This window comes from Aotus nancymaae, unplaced genomic scaffold, assembly GCF_030222135.1.
Source record: "Aotus nancymaae isolate 86718 unplaced genomic scaffold, 86718_ANA_hifiasm-v0.15.2.pri h1tg000019l, whole genome shotgun sequence".
In the NCBI taxonomy this organism is placed as follows: domain Eukaryota; kingdom Metazoa; phylum Chordata; class Mammalia; order Primates; family Aotidae; genus Aotus; species Aotus nancymaae.
The window spans coordinates 41,872,501-41,894,613 of NW_026988431.1; the positions used below are offsets into that span (position 1 = coordinate 41,872,501).

The 22,113-nt window shown below is 35.0% G+C and overlaps 1 long non-coding RNA gene across 1 annotated transcript in view; it reads left to right on the top strand.

The window, feature by feature from the left end:
- The first annotated feature begins 1,278 nt into the window (after window positions 1-1,278).
- Window positions 1,279-22,113, top strand: part of LOC135275889 (uncharacterized) — a 59,173-nt gene continuing 38,338 nt past the window's right edge. The window contains exon 1 of the long non-coding RNA XR_010343470.1: window positions 1,279-1,356. This is a non-coding gene — a long non-coding RNA (uncharacterized LOC135275889). The remainder of the gene's footprint in view (window positions 1,357-22,113) is intronic.

A 22,113-nucleotide genomic window follows, 5' to 3' on the forward strand; every position in this document is an offset into this window, starting at 1 on the left:
AATTAAGGTAAGGGACATGTGAATTAGTTAAGGCTCTCTCAGTTTCAGGGAACTCAACTTTAGCCAAAACTGTTTAGGCTAGATTTAGCTTTAGGTGAAACTTAAATGAAGAGTTTAAGTGATTCATAATCTGATCTCTCATTATCTCCAGTTTTTCACTGTTTTCTTCTGTGTCAAAGCCTCAGTCTCAAGCCCCATTGGGTGGTAAGATGTGGGCAATGGAGCTTCCTCTCATCCCAACTCCTCCATGATCAACATCCAGAGCAGTCTTTGTTGTTGTTGTTTTCTAGTGGTTTATATAAAAGTTCTGAAACCCACTATGAGGTAACAGAACAAAGTCATGTGTGCTCTCTGAACCAATCACTGTGATGAGCAGAATGTAATTCGCTTTTTGACCTAAATTTATGTTACACACTCATCCCTGCATGTGAAGGTGAAGCCATGATCAAACTTCAAAATTAAGGTGGGAGAAAGCTAAATCTCCATCCTAACATTGATGCTGCTGCTAGATTGGCACCAAAAGCAGCAGAGGCAAAGGCCAAATGATCCCTACGGGAAATGATAGAGATGAAGCAGGGACAAAAAAAAGCCTAGAGCCCAAATGTCCTCAGGACATGCTTTCCCCACCTGTGCCACACTCAGCACTGTTGCTTTCTCCACAGAGGGAGGCTATGGCTCATAGTTCACTTTCCTTCTTTCTACTTCAACACATGTGACTACACATTAATATTTTAACACTTGAAAATTTATTAAACATTCATTTTCTTTTCCACAATAAATAGTGAATATTTTATTGCATTTTCAAATGGAAAGTGTAAAAAATATGTTACTATACTAGTTACAGGATAACCATAGGAAACAAATACCCAAATCCAATTAGCGGGCCATTAAACACTTGTCACACATGTCAGCAATGCTAATCAAACTTGTCTTAGAGAAAATATAAAAACTAAGAGGAAATTAAAATGTCCCAATACATAGTAGAGAACATCTACCACATTAACTTCTCTGTAATGCCAAATATATGACCCTGAAAAAGTCAGAAAAAGTAATAGAATTCTTCAAATAATACATGGTGCTTTTGGTACAATTTTTAAAAGTTGATATGTTTTTCTGTTCAAACCATATTTAATCCTGAGTTTATGGAACTCTTTTCCCTATCTTTCTTTATCTGTCCAAGTGCATGAAAGAATTCCATGTAAATAGATTTTAACTGCAATTAACAGCAAATTAATCCTTCCCTCTAGGTAATCCACATTGCCTCATCAAACCAGAAAACAGTTTAAACCTAGCCTGCTTCTAAGTGGAAGCCACATTTCAAGAACTTACTGTGAAGAACAGGAAAGCCTCCAATAGGTGAGTGTAACTAAGGTAATTTGAATACAGGCAAATACAGGAACAAATTCCTAGGCTCTGTTACTCTCTTTGTTGAAACCCATTCTTTTGGAAAATCATTTTCTTTAGCCATTGGACAACAAAATGCATTGTCAAGAAATTTTATAGCAATAATTATAAAAGATGTCCATTTGAACCCATTGAGGTCTCATTGATTTTATAACACCCAGCAGACCTCCCTGCAGGAGAACACTATATTTATGTGAGCAATATATGCGAGAATTGAGATCGTAAAATTAAATGACCACATAGAACTGTCATTTATATGATGAGCGCCTACATATGTGAAGGCTGGTTTATTTTGCAGTGTCGGGTTGCGTTAAATGGTCCACTCTCAGTGAATGTTTTTAATCACGCATTTCTTCACTCTTTCTGCAATATTACACTTGAAGGACTGGTAAGCAGTTTGCTATGAAATGCTAAATGGTTACTGGAACTGCTATTCTGACAGAAGAGCTCACTAAAATAGAAGTACAGTACATATTGTATGCAATTGTTTTATGAGAGACATTATGGTTACTAGAATAACATTTCACCATTACCAACTGCTGAGAGAAAAGTCATTAAGATATTTGGCAAGCCAGCGCAATTTTTCAACAGAGCGATAGTACAAGACCTTAGAACAGCTTCCATAGAGAGAGGCTGGCTGTCTTACCAGAAAAAAAAAAAAAGGAATCAAGTCTCAAGTTTTCAACGTTGTTTTATTTATAGTTGTTTATTTTCAGAGTTCATTGGAAAAGTTACAAGATATGTCAGGTATGTCAGGAGAAAAGTAGCAAATGCTTATGTGCAATATATGTATATTTCACATACAAGCATTTTCTGTATATGTACATGGTGTGTGTGTGTATAAAGATTAACCTCTTGTGATAAATCTTGGAACAACTTCAGTGTGTTAAAACTCACCTTTTCCCAGGGAATTGCCTTTGTTCAAAGATTACTGTATACACTTTTAACATTAAATTTCTCATTGCTGTGTTTTTTATAAGAAGAAGATATTCATGGATGGGATGGGTGAGAATAGGAATTAGTCTGAAAACACGTCATCCAATAAAGGAAAATAAGCAGTTTGCTGTGAACATTTAACATTTCCTACCATGTATTGGTGGTTAAAAAAAAAAAAAAAAAAGTCATGATAACACCTTTATAAATGTTTTGCAAATATATATGCCCAAAATATATAAACACACATGTTTGTGTGTATGTATTTATGTGCATATTATGTATATGTATAAAATATATGCACAGTAGATAACTTTTTCATTGCTAAACCAACAAAACTTGCCACTTGCTTCTGCCAGTGCTACTTTTTTATGCTACTTCTTGATACCTCATTTCATCAAGAAAAAATACCAGCGTTCACCAAAAGCAGCTATACTTTGACCTGTTTCTAAAACAGCAAACATAGAGCCAAATTGGAATTATTTAGTCAGATACATGAATATATATGAATAATCGTGAAGGCAAAACTAAGCTAACTTTCTCATCACTGCTGTGGTCACTTTAGTAAATAGCATACAACCTTAAATGGAGCACCTAGTCAGTAATTACTAGCTGTATGAATATTCAGAGAAAGGATGCTGAAGATTTAATAAACAATAGTGTTTAATAGATATTTTAAATTACCCAGAAAACTGAATTCCATTTCTGTATATTCAAGACTTTTGACTCCAAATAGAAAGGTCCTGAGTTTCTCACAAAAGTTGTAAAGGAAAAATAAAAGCTATGTAGCCTATTCAGTTACAAAAAACTCAACTCAGTTGAATTCAGCAAATTTTTTATTCTTTAATGTTTTGTGCATGTAGAAAAATCCAAAGTAGGAGCTAAATGATGAAAACTCATGAACACAAGGGAACAGCAGACACTGGGGCCTCCTTGTGGGTGGAGGGTGGGAGAAGGGAAAGGAGCAGAAAAAAATAACTATGGGGCACTAGGCTTAGTACCTGGGTGATGAAATAATCTGTGCAACAACCCCCCACCAATGACACACATTTACCTATATAACACACCTGCACATGTATCCCTGAACCTAACATAAAAGCTTAAAAAAAATCCAAAGCATATATAACTTGTAGAATGATGATGTTTAAATTGCTCATCATAGCTAGGTCTGATTTCTATCAAGATCTATGACTTTTTTTCACAAGCCAGTTTTTATCTCTCCAGCTACTGATAATAAAATTCATCAATATTATTAAAATAAGTGTAGAGATCACCTTTTTTTTACACAATTTTGGACAGCACCAAGGTAACAAGGAAGATATTGTTCTTGATGGAGGTGATTTTTTTCTAACAAGGAAATGAAGTAAACCCTTAACTACTGATCTTTCAATAATCTCCTTTTCATTCATGCACTTTATTTCAAATAAACTATTATACTATCTTATACAGATGGTATAAGGATGACCTATTTTATTTAAAATTAACAAGTTTCTTTCTTTACCTACTCTGCTGTATCCCATGATAACTACATTTCTTCCCAGTGGAAGCCAAAATGGCCTGATATAGTCACTGACTTTCTATAACTAGAAATTTGGATGTGGTGGAAAGAAGGGGAAAGAGACTGGAAGAGCTGAGGCACGTTGTCCTTTGGTTCTACTTCTCCCTTTGTTCAATCTTCAGATTGAACCCGGATCCAATCACATATTAGTCTGTAAAAATTCTAAAACCTGTACTCACTGTAGAGCTCATTCCACTATGCCATGTGGAAGCAGAAAGGAATTAACTCCACTCTACCTTGAAAGCTCTAGAGCCATTTCACTTTTTCTTTTTTTTGGTTTTTTTCTTTCTCTTTCCCTTTTCTTTTCCTTCCTTCCTTCCTTCCTTCCTTCCTTCCTTCCTTCCTTTCTTTCTTTCTTTCTTTTCTGCTTTCTTTCTGTCTTTCACTAGTATCTCCTAGCATTATAAGTGGTATATGGCAGGTTGTATTTGAATAAATTAATAAATGAATTAATATACAGATGACTAAATTAATTGGAGTAAACAAACGAGTGAATAAATAGTTTCAATTACTGTTCTATAATGCATTTCCTATATTAAGCACATGAGCTTAATTACCTTGCAATGGAAAATATGTGTCAGAATATTATTATATATATTTTCATATATAGGTATTGAAGGTGTTATTCATATTTCATAAGAAAAATATATCATAGTACAGAAAACTTAAAAATTCAGTGCAAAAGGCATTGCCTTTGCAAAACTATTAAGGATTTTTTTTTTTTCTAGTGGAGTGGCTGAAACCTTAAAAATGCTGAACAACAGCCCTTGTAAAACAATTTTAACAAAATAGATAACTTCAGTTTAAGGAGAACTGTGAAAATTTGCCTGGTAAACAAAAGTCCTATTTTTAAAAATTTTTTCAAGGCTATGACCCTGGGGAAAGCTTAATTAAATTCAATGAAGAAAAAAATCATAAAAGTTGAATAAGTCAAAATATAAAATATTCAATTATTATTGCCTGTGGGGTTTATTTTGTAAATATTTTATCCACAGTCTATACTCAGCTTCTTCTCCTTCCCATCTTTTAAGGACTGTCTGGGGAATAAACCCACATTTCCTCACTCAGTTGCTTGACTTCCTTTTAGTCTTCTTATAATTTATTAAATGACGTTTTTAGAAACATAAGTACTTTAAGTTTTACTTCTTGCTGCTTTGTGTGTTGTTCCTTTCACCCACAAAATTGCTGCAATTAGTGATATAAAAAGGATCTATTAGGGCATCAGCCCATCCTTTAGGGTTTTGGCTATCATTGTTTCTTTCATGGAAGTGCCTCCAGTCCTGCCTCAAATACACAGTATTGAATGTCCCAATATGACATAACTCTCTTAAGATACAGGGGATTTTATATTTTTCAGTATTCAGAAACCCCAGAAGTGGTTCTCATTCATGTTACAATTTCTAAAATAATAATGTAGACATCAAAGTTTATCTCATTACTTTTCTGCTATGTACCTGTTCATGAAATGTGAGCCCAAGGTGAATACTGAATAAAGTTTAAAATGCTTTAAATATGAATAAGCTTATAAGGATTGAGTTTATGTTTAAATAAATGGCCTAAAGTTCAGATATGTATTAATACTATATCAGTATTTTTTAAATCAACATACTGGTAGCCATTCACTATATCATCATAATTTATCCATCCCAACAACAGACTACGTGATTTTTCTAGTAAATCTAACTTATCAGAAAGTGTTAGTCTCTGATACATCTTTTTATTTTAAACATAAGAATATTTCTTTTACTATAGAGGCCAACCTAAAACTATGAGAATTATTTTATTTTATTAACTAAGCCATACTTTACAGGTTGACAATAGTTTGTTATTTAAGTTACAACTTGCTTTCAAATTTATATTTTGGATAACTTACTATTATCTCATATTTAATTTATTTAAGTAGGAGAAAAAAATAGTAATTATGATTACACATTTTATTCTACAGTACATGTTGATGTAAATTAATTATATTCATACCTGCCACTCATATTTTGAGTAATCTTTCTATATGTGGAAAAATTCTCACATTGAGTGTCTTCTCCCCAATATGGAAGGCAGAACCAAAATTCTCTGATTGTCCAGCAATTGTTGCTCAGAAATAAGACCTAAGCTATTACAATCAGAATAACCCAGAGAAGACTCTTTTGGACATTATCAACATGATGCTGGACACTGCATAGACCTTCTGTTTTATTGGCGTAGTTGGAACAAAAGTGTTCCACAAAGTAGCACTTGTAGAAACGAAGTGACACCCATGGTGTGGTAGTCATAGTTTCAGAAAAATCACATACCTGGTCTATGCTTCTCTGTGGTGGCTGTGGCACCAGGAAGGTTCCTTCATCAGGCCACGACAGCCTGGTTATGAGCATTGCTCCTGGCAAATAGTTTTAAATCTTCATCTTTCTAGCCATTCTGAAGATTCTCTAAGCAACCTAATATTTTTTAGTAAACTGTTTTTTTTGGTTGTTTAAATCGGCCAGTGTAGATTCTGGTGCTTGCAACTAAGAGGTCTAACTGATATAAAAGGTTCTCATTATTTTCATAAGACCACCAAGGTTGGGACATTTTTTTAATTCTCTATGATTATAAGATTGGAAGAAAAATAAAGTAATATTCAATAAGTAAAAATTTTTTTCTGAAAATTTTTGAAACCCAAGTTATGATTTAATTTAATAAGCTATTGAATGACCTGGTAGATCAGTAAAAGCCATAGAAAATGCTTAAGAAAGAATGCAAAATTAATGATATAATCACAGATAGACACAAGATTTTTAAAAACTGTATTAAAATTTCAAATTTTATTAACTCAGGAGTGAATTGGAAAATTTGTTCATATTCACTGTCTAAAATACAATTACTAGAATCCCTTGCCCAACAATAATGAGTAAATGTAAAGTGTGAAAAAAAGAAATAATTTTAAAATATCAACAAGGTGGAAGTCTTGAAAAGACAACACATACAAATGACCTCAGGGAGTATGCTATAGTTTCCTTTTTCTAAAAAATATATCAATATTTAGTACCCATTTAAAGGAATAAAAGTGACAGGAGTACAAATGAAAAGTGTTCTGAAGAGTGACTGTGAATTATGAAATAGTATTTCGTATGCCAGGGCAGTGAAAGTAGAATACTAATTTGGTGCAACCAGTTCATCTATTTTTAATTTACAGTCTGCACTGTGTCATTCATTCACTAATGCTTGAAATACATAGATGTCTGAGATAGCACTTGTTCATCATGGCAACTCTTGACACTAAAACAGTAATGTAATTATCCCCAAAGCAATAAACTATTACCAAATTGATTTATGTGCTATCTCTAGGATACTTTTAAATTCATAGCCTATTACATGAGTACCATGTAAAATTCAACAGAGAATTCAAAATTCTGAAAAAGGACATCTCAGCTACAAAAGTCACTGCAGGTTGACGTTTGAAAAATAGGAAAATATTTAACAAAGAGAACCACACTTAATTGAGTATTTACCCTCCCTCAAATATAATGTTACTAAATGTCTGCAAGGGATAGCACAAGAAAAGAAAAAGCTATGCTCTGAATTTAGATACTCACATGAGCTAATATACTATTCAAATTAAATAAACCAAGGTGGCACTAGTTTTCTAAAGTATGTCAGTTGATTTTGCCATTATTAAATTATAGACTTTGTTCTTCAAATACTCCAAGATGGAAAATTCTCAGATGTAGTTTGAATTCAAGGCTCTTAAAAATGACAATATGAAAAAAACCAATATTTACCTGCTTGATAACCTAATCATGATATCATATTTAATATGGGATATTACTCTTTATGTGATCTATTATATTTACTGTCAATATACATTTGTGGGGCATGATACGGTTTGGCTGTGTCCTCACCCAAATCTCACCTTGAATCATAGTTCCCATAATCTCTGATAATTGAATCATGGAGTGGCTTTTCCCATCCTGTTCTGGTGATAGTGAGTTAGTTATCACAAGACCTGATACTTTTATAAGGTGCTTCCCCCTTCACTGGGCACAGATTCTTCTCTCTCCTGCCACCATGTAAAGAAGGACATGTTTGCTTCCCCTTCCACCATGATTGTAAGTCTTCTGGGTCCTCCCCAGCCATGCCGAACTGTGAGCCAATTAAGCCTCTTTCTTTTATAATTTAGCCAGTCTCAGGTATGTTTTTATTAGTGTGAGAATGGACTAATACAGGGAGATACTATATTGAGATATTAACTGGTGTGCTTTCCCCATTCTATACTCACAGACTGTTTCATTTTTGCTCTAAAAGAATCTTTTAATTTCCTTATCACCACCCTCCACCATCATCCATAGCAGTTAGACTTGAAGGATACAGCATGGTTAAGCTGTATTATTGAAAGAAGTGTGAACAAATGGTTAAAAATGAAGACTCTTGAGCCAGACACTTAGAGTTGAAATGCCAGCTTTGTTAGTTGATAATCAAATAATTTTGAGCAAGTTATTTAACTTGCCATGCCTCAGTTTCCTCAAACACAAATAGGATTGTTGTATGGGTTATGTGAGTTTATATGAATAAATTGCTTAAAATAGCATCTGTTACACAGTAAGCATTAAATGTTCATTGTTATTAGTTGTTACTATGCTCAGAATTCATTGATCCAAGTAGCTAAACAGATCAAGCTACTTATACTTTTAACCATTCCTAAACACTAGATCAAAAGATGCCAGGCATAGAAGAACAAGTGTAGAGTTGGAATCATGCAAGGAGCATGGGAATATAAAAGTTTCAGAGCAAGCACGTCCCATCACAAGCTCCTGAGAGAAAGGTAGAAGCCAGGGCAGTCTGAACTCAGAAGTCAGCTCATTTCTGGCAATCACCCAATTTGGTCAAAAGCTTAACTGTTCTTTAAGATTCCATCTAGGTCCCTGGTCTACACCCCGACCCCAGTATTGACAAACACACCCAGAAAACTAGGACTTTTGTAGAATCCTCCAGAGAGAATAATAATAACTTGGAGTGAGAAGGTGGTGCCACACAGGGAAAGCCGCACCCTGCACCAGGATGATTCTAAAGGAACATATTTATTGCCACATAATTATCTAATTTCTACTAGATTTCTATTAGATATTTTCACAAACATTAACTTTTTTTTACTGCATATAGTTTTTACTAGATTTTCTCACATGTGTTATTTTACTAACATCTTCTTAAACTCAGGAGTACCATAATACTTCAATTCTTCTTTCCTTAATGTAATGGCAAAGTCTGCCAAAGATATGTTTAAAGTGAGTATAAAATGCTAGGCTTCCTGTAATAAAATAGGGCATTCACGCATATAAAGGGAGCCCTGCAGTTAGAATTGGAAGACTTACATTTGAGTGAGCCCTGCTACCTACTAGCTAGATGATCTTGTCAAGTCACATAGCCATTTGAGACCTCAATCTCCTCATCTGTAAAATGAGAAACACTGCATTTGTGACCTTGTAGAATTATTTTGAGAACCCAATGACATAATAAATATGAAAGCATTTTAAAAACAGTACAGTGCCCTATAATTATCAGGCATAAATCTGCAACCATATGTCAGCTGCTTTATTCTTAATGCCCCATCATAACCTCAATATAAACTCATTCTATCCTGAGAAATGAACACTTTTATTCAGGAAGTTAGCTTTGAAGTTTGGCAGTAATAACAGGTAATTGTTTTTCATGGAATTTATTATTACTTTCTATAGGAAACCTTGTTTATAATGTTTAATGATTAAAATGACTCATTCCAAAATTTCTTAATAAAATAATTGGTAAAGGTAATGAAAAATAGTTGATGTGACTTACTTTGCTGTGTTTTTTAGTTCAAGACAGAAAAAGATAAAATAAAAGGGTAGTCTTCTAGGATTCTAATGAAAAGGGGCCAAACACATACCTAACCCTTGTTTTGTATGGAAAACTGCAATTATATTGTCCCGAGTCCCCAATAAGGGGAAAATGAGTCCCCAAATTAAAATCATAGAAATGGATGCCAATATATATTTTTTTGTATTGAAAAGCTGAAAGGTAGGAAAATAAGAGCTATGATCCTCTCCTATTTCCTGATGATGACAGTGGTAGTGCACACTGACTACTCAAAAAGGTCAAATCAATTCGAAAGAGCTACTCTAGAGGAGTTTTGCATGACTTCATTTCATTGTGTGATTGATATTTATTAGAGTCAAATCTTGATTAGTCAAGAATTGATTATCTCATTTGTAAATTAGCTAGAGATTTTTTAAGGGTCTTTCTTACTCCCTCCAGCTCCTAAGTTTTGGTCATTTCACTGTCAATTAGCCTCCCTGCTGAATGGTGGATAGAGAAAGTAAAAAGAAACACAAAATGTGGTTTATTGTGGCTTCACAATCCTGACAAAGGCTCATAAGATATAACTTGAAAGAATTCAGAATGGGTTATTTGTAGATTTGTATATTTCATTATATTTGTGTTCTTCCTTAATTTGTCTCATTTAATTAATAACATTTTATTTCCCTTACTGACAAATAGTAACTGTAAAGGGTCAACTCAAATATATTTCAAATTCTATGAAAACATTTATCTAAAAGCAAATTAATGATACTTTAAAGCATCTTATTTTTGCTTTGTATTTTCTATTTTTTAATAAAGATACAGTTTTAAATTATAGACCACGTTGAAGGATTTAGAAATGTATATAAGTGGTATATAATTCTTCACATTCTATAATTAACTTTTTTACTTGATTTCTAAGAAGATGTATCTATGTTAACACACGCATACACACACTTTATTTATTTTGAAATACAAGTGTTATTCTGTTAGATGAATGTACAATATTTATCTGTTTTCTAATTGATGTACATTTTACCTGCTCCATTTTCTACGATTTTAAATTATGCTGCAATGATTATCCTAGTACATATCTCCTTACTAATTTCTATGTGGGTTTCTTCATGAGGAACATCCAAGGGTAAAATTCCTGTGTCATGAGATACATCAGCTTAACTATATACAAAACTAATCTCCAGAGAATCTGAACTATTTAACACTCCTGATAGGAGTATCTGAGAGTTTCTATTTCTCTAACACTTGCTATTATAAGATCATTTTTCAATTTTGCCAATGACAGATATTAAAGTTTTTTTATGGTTTTAATTTGCTTTCCTTGATTACTAGTATAATTGAGCATGTTTTTGTTCATTTATTGGCTATTTTTATTTTTTCTCCTGTGGATTACCTATTCATATACTTTGGACATTTTCATCGGCAATTGATACTTTGGTTTGTCACTCACATGGGCTACAAATATCTTCTCTCAGTATGTGACTAGTTTTTCACTTCATCTATAGTTTCTTTATGCAAAAAGTTTCACTTATTGTGCAGCAAATGTATCACAATTTTCTTTTATAATTTGTGTCTTTTTGTGGTGTCTGTAGTAAAGAAATCCTTTCTTGTCTGAAGGTCATAAAGATGTTTTTCTATATTTCCTCAAAAAGTTTTAAAGGACCTAATTTAACTTTTTCCATATGGATAAATAATTATCCCAACATCATTTATCTAACAGCTCATCCTTTTCCCTGATTTATTTATAATGCTATGTCTGTCATACATTATTGTCATATATGAATGAATTACTATATTCAGTTGGTCTATTTATTCATCCTGTACTAACATCTTTATTATTTATTTATTAAAATTTTTGTTATATGTTAGATCGTTTATTATTCCAGTTGTTCAAATTGTCATAGTGATTTTCAGCTATGTGATTTTGCTTCTTAGTTTTCAAGTTCCATGAAAAACCTCCAAAAGTTTATTTATTTAAATTATATTAGATTTTGAGATTAATCTGTGGTGCATCATCAAAGTTTTCCCAACAAACAATCATATGAACATAATTTTCCATTTATTCAGATTTTAAAAAATAATCTCCAATAATTTTTCACCATCAGTTCATTTCATATAGCTTTTTCTGCTTTATAGAACATATTTTATGATTGATTTTTGTTAATTATTGGTGGGTTTTTTTTTTTTTTTTTTTTTTTTTTTTTTTTTTGGAGATGGAGTTTTGCTCTTGTTGCCCAGGCTAGAGTGCAATGGCATGATCTGGGCTCTCCGCAACCTCCGCCTCCCCAGTTCAAACAATTCTCCTGCCTCAGCCTCCCAAGTAGCTGGGATTACAGGCATGCACCACCATACCCGGCCAGTTTTTGTAGTTTATTAGTAGAGAAGGGATTTCACCATGTTGGCCAGGTTGGTCTTGATCTCCTGACCTTGTGATTTACCCCCCTCAGCCTCCCAAAGTGCCCCGATTACAGGTGTGAGCCACCACACCCGGCCTGGTGTATTTATTATTAGGAATGATATTGACTTTTGTATGCTGGTGAGTTCTAATAATCTGTCCACAGAATCCCTTAAATCCTCAATGTAGGTAATCATATAATTAACAAATAAGGACAGTTTTATCTCTTTCTTTGTGATTATTATTATTTCCTGGATTTATTTCCTTTATTTTCTTCCTGCAATCGTTTTTGAACATTGTGTGGACCATTACCTACTAAAAACCATGAGAGTAGGTATCCTTGTCTGATTCCTGACCATATTAGTCCATTCTCACACTGCTATTAAAAAAAACTGCCTGAGACTGGGTAATTTATAAAGGAAAGAGGTTTAACTGACTCACAGTTCTGTGTGGCTTGGGAGGCCTCAGGAAACTTACAATCATGACAGAAGATGAAGGAGAGTTAAGGCACCTTCTTCACAAGGCAGCAGGAGGAAGAAGTGCCAAGTGAAAGGGGTAGAAACCCTTATAAAGCCATCAGATCTTGTGAGAACTTACTTGCTATCACGAGAACAGCATGGGGGAAACTGCCCCCATGATTCAATTACCTTCGCCTGATTTATCCCTTGATATACGGGGAATATGGGGATAATGGGGATTACAATTCAAGATGAGATTTCGGGGGGACACAAAGCCTAACCATATGACTGACTTAATGGAAATGCTCATCATTTTCTTTTAGGTTTTTGGTAGATAACTCCAATAAAACTAGGAACATTCTTTTTTAGGGGTGGGGAAGGAGTCTTGCTCTGTTATCAGGCTTGAGTGCAGTGGCAAAATCTCAGCTCACTTCAATCTCTGCCTCCCAGGTTTAAGCGATTCTTTTGCCTCAGCCTCCCTCGTAGCTGGGACTACAGGAATGCACCACCACCCCTGGCTAATTTTTATATTTTTAGTAGAGACAGGACTTTAACACGTTGGCCAGGATGATCTCGATCTCTTGACCTCATGATCCACCCATCTTGGCCTCCTAAAGTGCTGGGATAACAGGTGTAAGCCACCACAACTGACCTCTTGTAAGTTTTTTTAAAAAAATATCATGAATGAGTTTTAGAATTCACTAAAGGAGTTTTCAGCATTTATCTTCATGTGGTTTATTTTCTTTGACTTGTTAATATTTTAAAGTAGTAGGTTTTCTGAAGTTAAACTGTTTTTGTGTTTCAACATTCTAATTATATGTTGATTGACTGATTGATAAATTTGGTTTGGTAGCATTTTGGTAGGATAGTATCTTCAGATTTTTTTCATCCATTTGAATCAATATGTCTATTTTAAAAATATTCTCCTAATTACTGTATCTAAACATTAATCTTGTAGTTTGTGTGCTTTTAGTGTTCTCCAAAATGCTAGGTATACAATAACCATGTCTGGATCCATTGAAAGCTTGGTAGAACTTATCTTCTCAGTTTAGTTTCTTTTGGGGTGGTTTTGTTCACTTTTTCGTCATTAGGTTGTGACTATGCCTATTCTGTATCTCACCAGGCGCTATAAGCAGCTTTAGGACTTCAAGTAGCAAACCTCAGTTTCCTTTCTTGAGGGCGTATTTTAGATCCTGGAAACTTTGCGTACTGAGAACCTAATGTCAAGAAGGCCAAATCATCATCTGCTCTCCTCATAACTTTTCATTTCTTTTCTGTTACCTGCCACAAAAGATTTTGACTTTGTATTTGAGAAAGGCCATGTCCTTCTGACTTTCTTATTTTATATTTTACCCATCTTTTATAACTGTTTGGAACAAAGGGTGTTATCAAAGTATGAACTTCTGTCACACTTTTAATTAAGCACCTGTAAAACTTAGTTTTCTTTTTCAAATATCTGATAGCTAGATGTATTTGTTTCATAGGATTGCTACACTAAAGTACAACCTGGGCAGCTTAAAACAACAAAAACATATTATCTCACAATTATGAAGCCTTGAAGTTCAAAATCAGGTTGTCTGCATGGTCATGCTCCCTCTGAAACTTTCAGAAAGGAATGCTTCCTTGCCCTTTTCTAGCTTTTGATAGTTTGCGGGCAATCTTTAGTGTTCCTTGGCATTCCTTGGCTTGCATCTGCAGCAGTTCAATCTCTGCCTGTGTCACATGATGTTCTCTCTGTGTCTCTCTCCTCTTCTTATAAGGATATCAATCATATTGGATTATGGGGCCATCTACTGACGTCATTTTAACTTATATCTGCAGAGATGTTATTTCTAAATAAGCTCACATTCATAAATACTAGAGGTTAGGACATTAACGTATCTTAAAGATGTACAGTAATTCAACCCACAACTTTAGGCATATGCTGCCATAAATTATATATTGAATTCAACAATGAATGTTATATATAATCATATTTTTTTCAACCTATGTGTATCTTTGTATATCAAAACATACACACAAGCGCGCTCACACAGAGACATGGTTATATACGTATTTGTAATTTTCTCTTTACAACATATCAAATTTTGACATCCATTTGTTGAACTCTGACTTGCTTCCCTTAATTCTATTATACGTAACATTATTTCCTTTGTTTGAATTTAAGCTACTATAATTCTGACTGATTAACCTAGTAAAGACAGTCAGCAGAAAGGACCCAATCTTCTTATACCAATAGCATAAAGTGCCTTAACAAAAGCAATCTGTCAATACAATTTCTAAATTATAATAAACAAAAATAGTATGGAGCTCTTTTGGATTAGTAAAATCTACCTCCTTGTAATTTGTGGCAATTTATAGTTTTAAGAAATCAGATGTTTCATAGTGATTAAAGAGGGAACAAAGCATAAAATCTCACCTGCGGTAACGTCAAAATTTTGCAGTAAACTAACAATTCAGGAAATACAGCCACTCTAGTACACCCAACAGAAAAGAGAAACAACTGGGAAGCAGGACTACGGCAAAGTATGGCTAAATGACCTAAATATGCATTTTGGAGTAGAGCATACCTGTGGATAGGATAAGGTAACAAATTAGCTATTTATAAATTAAAGATTCTGCATCATCAATAAACATTCATGGAGTACAGATCATTTGCAAGTTCGATTTATTAAGTTCTTAAATAAGACATTATACTAATTTTTAAAGTATATAACCTGTGCTAAGAACTTATATACACAGAAAAGGGGAGATACAAAGTAATACATACACATTACTTCAATGAGCAGCAAATTTGTACATTATTTCTGTTTTCTTATGTGTCTCAACTATTGCTTTATTGATGTAACGAATAATTTAGTTTTGCCAGTGATGTATAAAACATCAAAATCAAGAAATATCAAACTATGTTAGGGTTTCTTATTTGCTTCTAATGCTATTTCATGGGTGTTCCATATATCTTTTTCTGGTAAAAGTACAAGTTTTCTCAGAGGACAATACTCTCAGTCGTTATCATGAGTCAACATAGGAACAGTGGCCTATTTCAAATTATCATTGATATATATTAGTTAATTTGCTTTCACTTTTACCATAACAAAAGTGCTGTTTCTCTGCTTTACCTGCTGGACCATGCCAGCTGGTTGGGAACCAAATCTCTAAAAGTACCAATTAAAATAAAAATAGCTAAATCTGGAATAAGTAATAAAGTACAGCTTTGGAACACTGTGAAAATATATGAGTGATCATTAGTAACACCTGCAGCCTACTTCACTTTGCTTATAATGACTCATTGACAATAGTCTAGTGATAGCACAAAAGGCTAAAAAGTGGAAACAGAAAACTTCAACTTTCCTAGTGACAATTAAACTCAGTTTCTTATAATTTATTTTTATACTAACTCATTTAATTTATATTGATATCAAACAGCATCAACATACCTATCCTCAAAATTTTCCATTATTCAACTAAAATACTCTATGTGTGATAAAAAGAGGTATTTTAAAAAATCAGTGTTACTTATTAAATCAATGTCCTCATCTATAAAATGAGGAAATATGTCTAGTCGAGGAGTGCACAGAGAGTGGCACTCATTAATCCCACACCCAAGATGGACATTGATTATGGACATTTTTCTGGTATGGATTATTCACAGCTTTTTCTATAACACTTTGATGTAGATTTCTTGTTTCTGAAACCTATGGTCTGAAAGAATAGTTATCTTCTCCTCTTTTCATATGTTCAATATACTTTGGTATAAGGGGATAAGATAATTGCATTAAGGATTATTATTTAGAAAAAGAAACAATGGAAGAGACAGATCAGTAAGTGGTCCATGGCAATGCAGAAATCCTCCAGGACCAGACATTGTGAAGATTCACTATCTTAGGGATGAGAATTTCCAAGATTAGGCCTGACCCTGCTCTGGGTCCTTGACCACTATCCATTTTGGCCCGTCTTGCCTCCTACAATAGTCTCCATTTTCAGTTATCTTGGTTGAATGTATTTGGGTTTTTGTTGTTGTTGTTTTACTTTAAGTTCTGGGGTATTGTGCAGATAGTGCAGGATTGTTACATAGGTATACACACGCCATGGTTGTTTACATGCCATGGTTGTTTACTGCCCCCTGACACTTACAGTAGGTACTTCTCCTAATGTTATCCCTCTCCAATCCCCCACCGACCATTATCCCACCTCTAGCTCTCCCACCCCACCATGAGCCCTAGTGTGTGATGTTCACTTCCCTGTGTCCATGTGTTCTCATTGTTCAACTACCACTTATGAGTGAGAACATGCAGTGTTTGGTTTTCTGTTCTTATGTCAGTTTGCTGAGAATGATGGTTTCCAGCTTCATCCATGTTCCTGCAAAGTACATGAACTCATCCCTTCTTATGGCTGCATAGTATTCCATGGTGTATATGTGCCACATTTTCTTTATCCAATCTATCATTGATGGGCATTTGGGTGGGTTCCAAGTCTTTGCTATCGTAAACAGAGATGCAATGAACATATGTGTGCATGTGTCTTTATAATAGAATGATTTATAATCCTTTAGGTATATACCCAGTAATGGGATTGCTGGATCAAATGGTATTTCTATTTCTAGATCCTTGAGGAGTCCCCACACTGTCTTCTGCAATGATGAACTGATTTACACTCCCACCAACAGGGTAAAAGTGTTCCTGTTTCTCCACATCCTCTCCAGCATCTGTTGTCTCAGATTTCTTAATGATTGCCATTCTAACAGTTGGTATCTCAATGAGGTTTTGATTTACATTTCTCTAATGACCAGTGATGATGAGCATATTTTCATATGTTTGTTGGCCTCATAAATGTCTTCTTTTGAAAAGTGTCTGTTCATATACTTTGCCCACTTTTTGATGGGGTTGTTTGTTTTTTTCTTGTAAATTTGTTTTAGTTCTTTGTAGATTCTGGATATTAGCCCTTTGTCAGATGGGTAGCTTGCAAAAATTTGTTCCCATTCTGTTGTTTGCCTGTTCAGTCTAATGATTGTTTCTTTTGCTCTGCAGAAGCTCTTAAGTTTAATTATATCCCATTTGTCTACTTTGGCTTTTGTTACCATTGCTTTTGGTGTTTTAGTCATGAAGTTCTTGCCTATGCCTATGTCCTGAATGGTATTGCCTAGGTTGTCTTCTAGGGTTTTTATGGTGTTAGGTCTTATGTTTAAATCTTTACTCCATCTGGAGTTAATTTTTGTATAAGGTGTAATGAAGGGGTCCAGTTTCAGCATTCTGCACGTGGCTAGCCAGTTTTCCCAACACCATTTATTAAACAGGGAATCTTTTCCCCATTGCTTGTTTTGTCATGTTTGTCAAATATCAGATGGTTGTAGATGTGTGGCATTACTTCCAAGGCCTCTGTTCTGTTCCATATCTCTGTTTTGGTAGTCGATCTACCGGATATTTGGTTTATATCTCTGTTTTGGTAGCAGTACCATGCTGTTTTGATTACTGTAGCCTTGTAGTATAGTTTGAAGTCAGGTAGCCTGATGCCAGCTTTGTTTTTAATTTTTTTTTTTTCTTAGGATTGTCTTGGCTATGTGGGCTCTAATTTGGTTCCATGTGAAGCTTAAGTTTGTTTTTTCCAGTTCTGTGAAGAGGTCACTGGTAGCTTGATGGGGATAGCATTGAATCTATAAATTGCTTTGGGCAGTATGCCCACTTTCACGATATTGATTCTTCCTAACCATGAGCATGGAATGTTTTTCCACCTGTGTGTGTCCTCTCTTATTTCCTTGGGCACTGGTTTGTAGTTCTCCTTGAAGAGGTCATTCATATCCCTTGTTAGTTGTATTCCTAGGTATTTTATTCTCTTTGTAGCGATTGTGAATGGGAGTTAGCTCATGATTTGGCTCTGTTTGTCTGTTATTGGTGTATAGGAATGCTTGTGATTTTTGCACATTGATTTTGTATCCTGAGACTGTGCTGAAGTTGCTTATCAGTTTCAGGAGATTTTGGGCTGAGACGATGGGGTCTTCTAGATATACAATCATGTCATCTGCAAATAGAGACAATTTGACTTCCTCCATTCCTATTTGAATACCCTTTATTTCTTTTTCTTGCCTGATTGCTCTGGCCAGAACTTCCAATACCACGTTGAATAGGAGTGGTGAGAGAGGGCATCCTTGTCTTGTGCCAGTTTTTAAAGGGAATACTTCCAGTTTTGCCCATTCAGTATGATACTGGCTGTGGGTCTGTCATAAATAGCTCTTATTATTTTGAGATCCATTCCATCGATACCTACTTTATTGAGAGCTTTTAGCATAAAGGGCTGTTGAATTTTGTCAAAGGCCTTCTCTGCCATCTATTGAGATAATCATGTGGTTTTTGTCTTTGTTTCTGTTTATGTGATGGATTACATTTATAGATTTGCATATGTTGAACCAGCCTTGCATCCCTGGAATGAAGCCAATTTGATCACGATGAATAAGCTTTTTGATGTGCTGTTGGATTTGGTTTGCCAGTATTTTATTGAAGATTTTTGCATCAATGTTCACAATGGATATTGGTCTGAAATTTTCTTTTTTAGTTGTCTCTCTGCCAGGTTTGGGTTTCAGGATGATATTGGTCTCTTAAAATGAGTTAGGGAGGATTCCCTTTTTGTATTGTTTGTCATAGTTTCAGAAGGAATGGTACCAGCTCCTCTTTGTACATTTAGTAGAATTCGGCTGTCAACCTATCTGGTCCTGGACTTTTTTTGGTTGGTAGGCTATTAATTGCTGCCTCAATTTCAGACCTTGTTATTGGCCTATTCAGATATTCAACTTCTTCCTGGTTTAGTCTTGGGATGGTGTAACTGTCCAGGAATTTATCCATTTCTTCTAGATTTACTGATTTATGTGCATAGAAATGTTTGTTGTAATCTCTGATGGTAGTTTGTATTTCTGTGGAATTGGTGGTGATATCCCCTTTATCATTTTTTATTGCATCTATTCGATTCTACTCTCTTTTTTTTATTAGTCTGGCTAGTGGTCTGTTTTGTTGATCTTTTCAAAAGACTACTTCCTGGATTCTTTGGTTTTTTTGAAGGGTTTTTTTGTGTGTGTGTGTCTCTATTTCCTTCAGTTCTGCTCTGATCATAGTTATTTCATGTCTTCTGCTAGCTTTTGAATTTGTTTAATCTTACTTCTCTAGTTCTTTTAATTTTAACTTTAGGGTATTGATTTTAGATCTTTCCTCACTTCTCATATGGGCATTTCATGCTGTAAATTTCCCCCTAGACAGTGCTTTAAATGTGTCCCAGAGATTCTGGTATGTTGTGTGTTCATTCTCATTGGTTTTGAAGAACATCTTTATTTCTGCCTTCATTTCATTATTTATTCAATAGTCATTCAGGAGCAGGTTGTTCAGTTCCCATGTAGTTGTGCAGTTTTGAGTGAGTTTCTTAATCCTGAGTTCTAATTTGATTGCAGTGTGGTCTGAGAGACTGGTTGTTATGATTTCTGTTCTTTTGCATTTGCTGAGGAATGATTTACTTCCAATTATGTGGTCAGTTTTAGAATAAATATGATGTGATGCTGAGAAGAATGTATATTCTGTGGATTTGGGATGGAGAGTTCTGTAGGTAGCTATTAGGTCCACTTGGTCCAGATCTGAGTTCAAGTCCTGGATACCTTTGTTAATTTTCTCTCTTGTTGATCTGTCTAATATTGACAGTGGAGTGTTAAAGTCTCCTACTATTATTGTGTGGGAGTCTAAGTCTCTTTGTAGGTCATTAAGAACTTGCTTTATGTATCTGGGTGCTCCTGTATTGGGTGCAATTAGGATAGTTAGCTTTTCTTGTTGCATTGATCCTTTTACCATTATGTAATGCCCATCTTTGTCTCTTTTGATCTTTGTTGGTTTAAGGTCTGTTTTGTCAGAGACTAGGATTGCAACCCCTGCTTTTTTTTTGCTCTCCATTTGCTTGGTAAATCTTCCTCCATTCCTTTATTTTGAGCCTATGTGTGTCTTTGCCTGTAAGATGGGTCTCCTGAATATAGCACACCAATGAGTCTTGACTTTTTATCCAATTTGCCAGTCTGTGTCTTTTGATTGGGGCATTTAGTCCATTTACTTTAATGTTAGTATTGTTTTGTGTGAATTTGATCCTGCCTTTTTGATACTAGCAGGTGGTTTTGCCCATTAGTTGAAGCAGTTTCTTCATTGTGTCAATGGTCTTTACCATTTGGTGTGTTTTTGCAGTGGCCGATATTGGTTGTTCCTTCCCATGTTTAGTGTTTTTTTCAGGGCAGGCCTGGTGGTGATGAAATCTCTCAGCATTTGCTTGTAAAGGATTTTGTTTTTCCTTCACTTATGAAGCTTAGTTTGGCTGGATATGAAATTCTGGGTTGAAAGTTCTTTTCTTTAAGGAGTTGATTATTGGCCCCCAACTCTTCTCTGGCTAGTAGGATTTCTGCTGAGAAATCTGCTGTGAGTCTGATGGGCTTCACTTTGAGGGTAACCCGACCCTAAATGAAGGAAAAAATGTGGCTGCCCTTAGCATTTTTTCCTTCATTTCAACCCTGGTGAATCTGATGATTATGTGCCTTGGGGTTGCACTTCTCGAGGAATATCTTTGTGGTGTTCTCGTTCTTTGTATTTCCTGAATTTGAATGTTGGCCTGCCTTGCTAGGTTGGGAAAGTTCTCCTGGGTAATATCCTGAAGAGTGTTTTCCAACTTGGTTTCATTCTCTCCGTCACATTCAGATATACCGATCAAACGTAGATTAGGTCTTTTCACATAATCCCATATTTCTTGGAGGCTTTGTTCATTTCTTTTCAGTCTTTTTTCTCTAATCTTGCCTTCTTGTTTCATTTCATTGAGTTGATCTTCAATCTCTGGTATCCTTTCTTCTGCTTGATTGATTTGGCTATTGAAACTTGTGTATGCTTCGTGAAGTTCTCATGCTGTGTTTTTCAGCTCCATCAAGTCATTTATATTCTTTTCCATGCTAGTTATTCTAGTTAGCATTTCATCTAACCTTTTTTCGAGTTCTTAGTTTCTTTGCATTGGGTTAGAACATGCTCCCTTAGGTCAGAGAAGTTTGTTATTACCCACCTTCTGAAGCCTGCTTCTGTAAATTTGTCAAACTCATTCTCCATCCAGTTTTGTTCCCTTGCTGGTGAGGGGTTGTGAGCTCTTGGAGGAGAAGAGGCTTTCTGATTTTTGGTGAATTCAGCCTTTTTGTGCTGGTTTCTTCCCAACTTCGTGATTTATCTACCTTTGGTCTTTGAAGTTGGTGACTTTTGAATGAGGTCTCTCCGTGGACATCCTTTCTGTTGATGTTGAAACTATTTCTTTCTGTTTTTGAGTTTTCCTTCTAACAGTCAGGTGCCTCTGCTGCAGGACTGCTGGAGGTCCACTCCAGACTCTGCTTGCCTGGGAATCACCCACAGGGGCTGCAGAACAGCAAGGATTGCTGCCTGTTCCTTCTTCTGTGAGCTTCTTCCCAGAAGGGTTCCCACCAGATGTTACCCAGAGCTCTCCTGTATGAGGTGTCTCAGGATAAATGGGGGTCAGGGAGCCACTTGAGGAGGCAGTCTGTC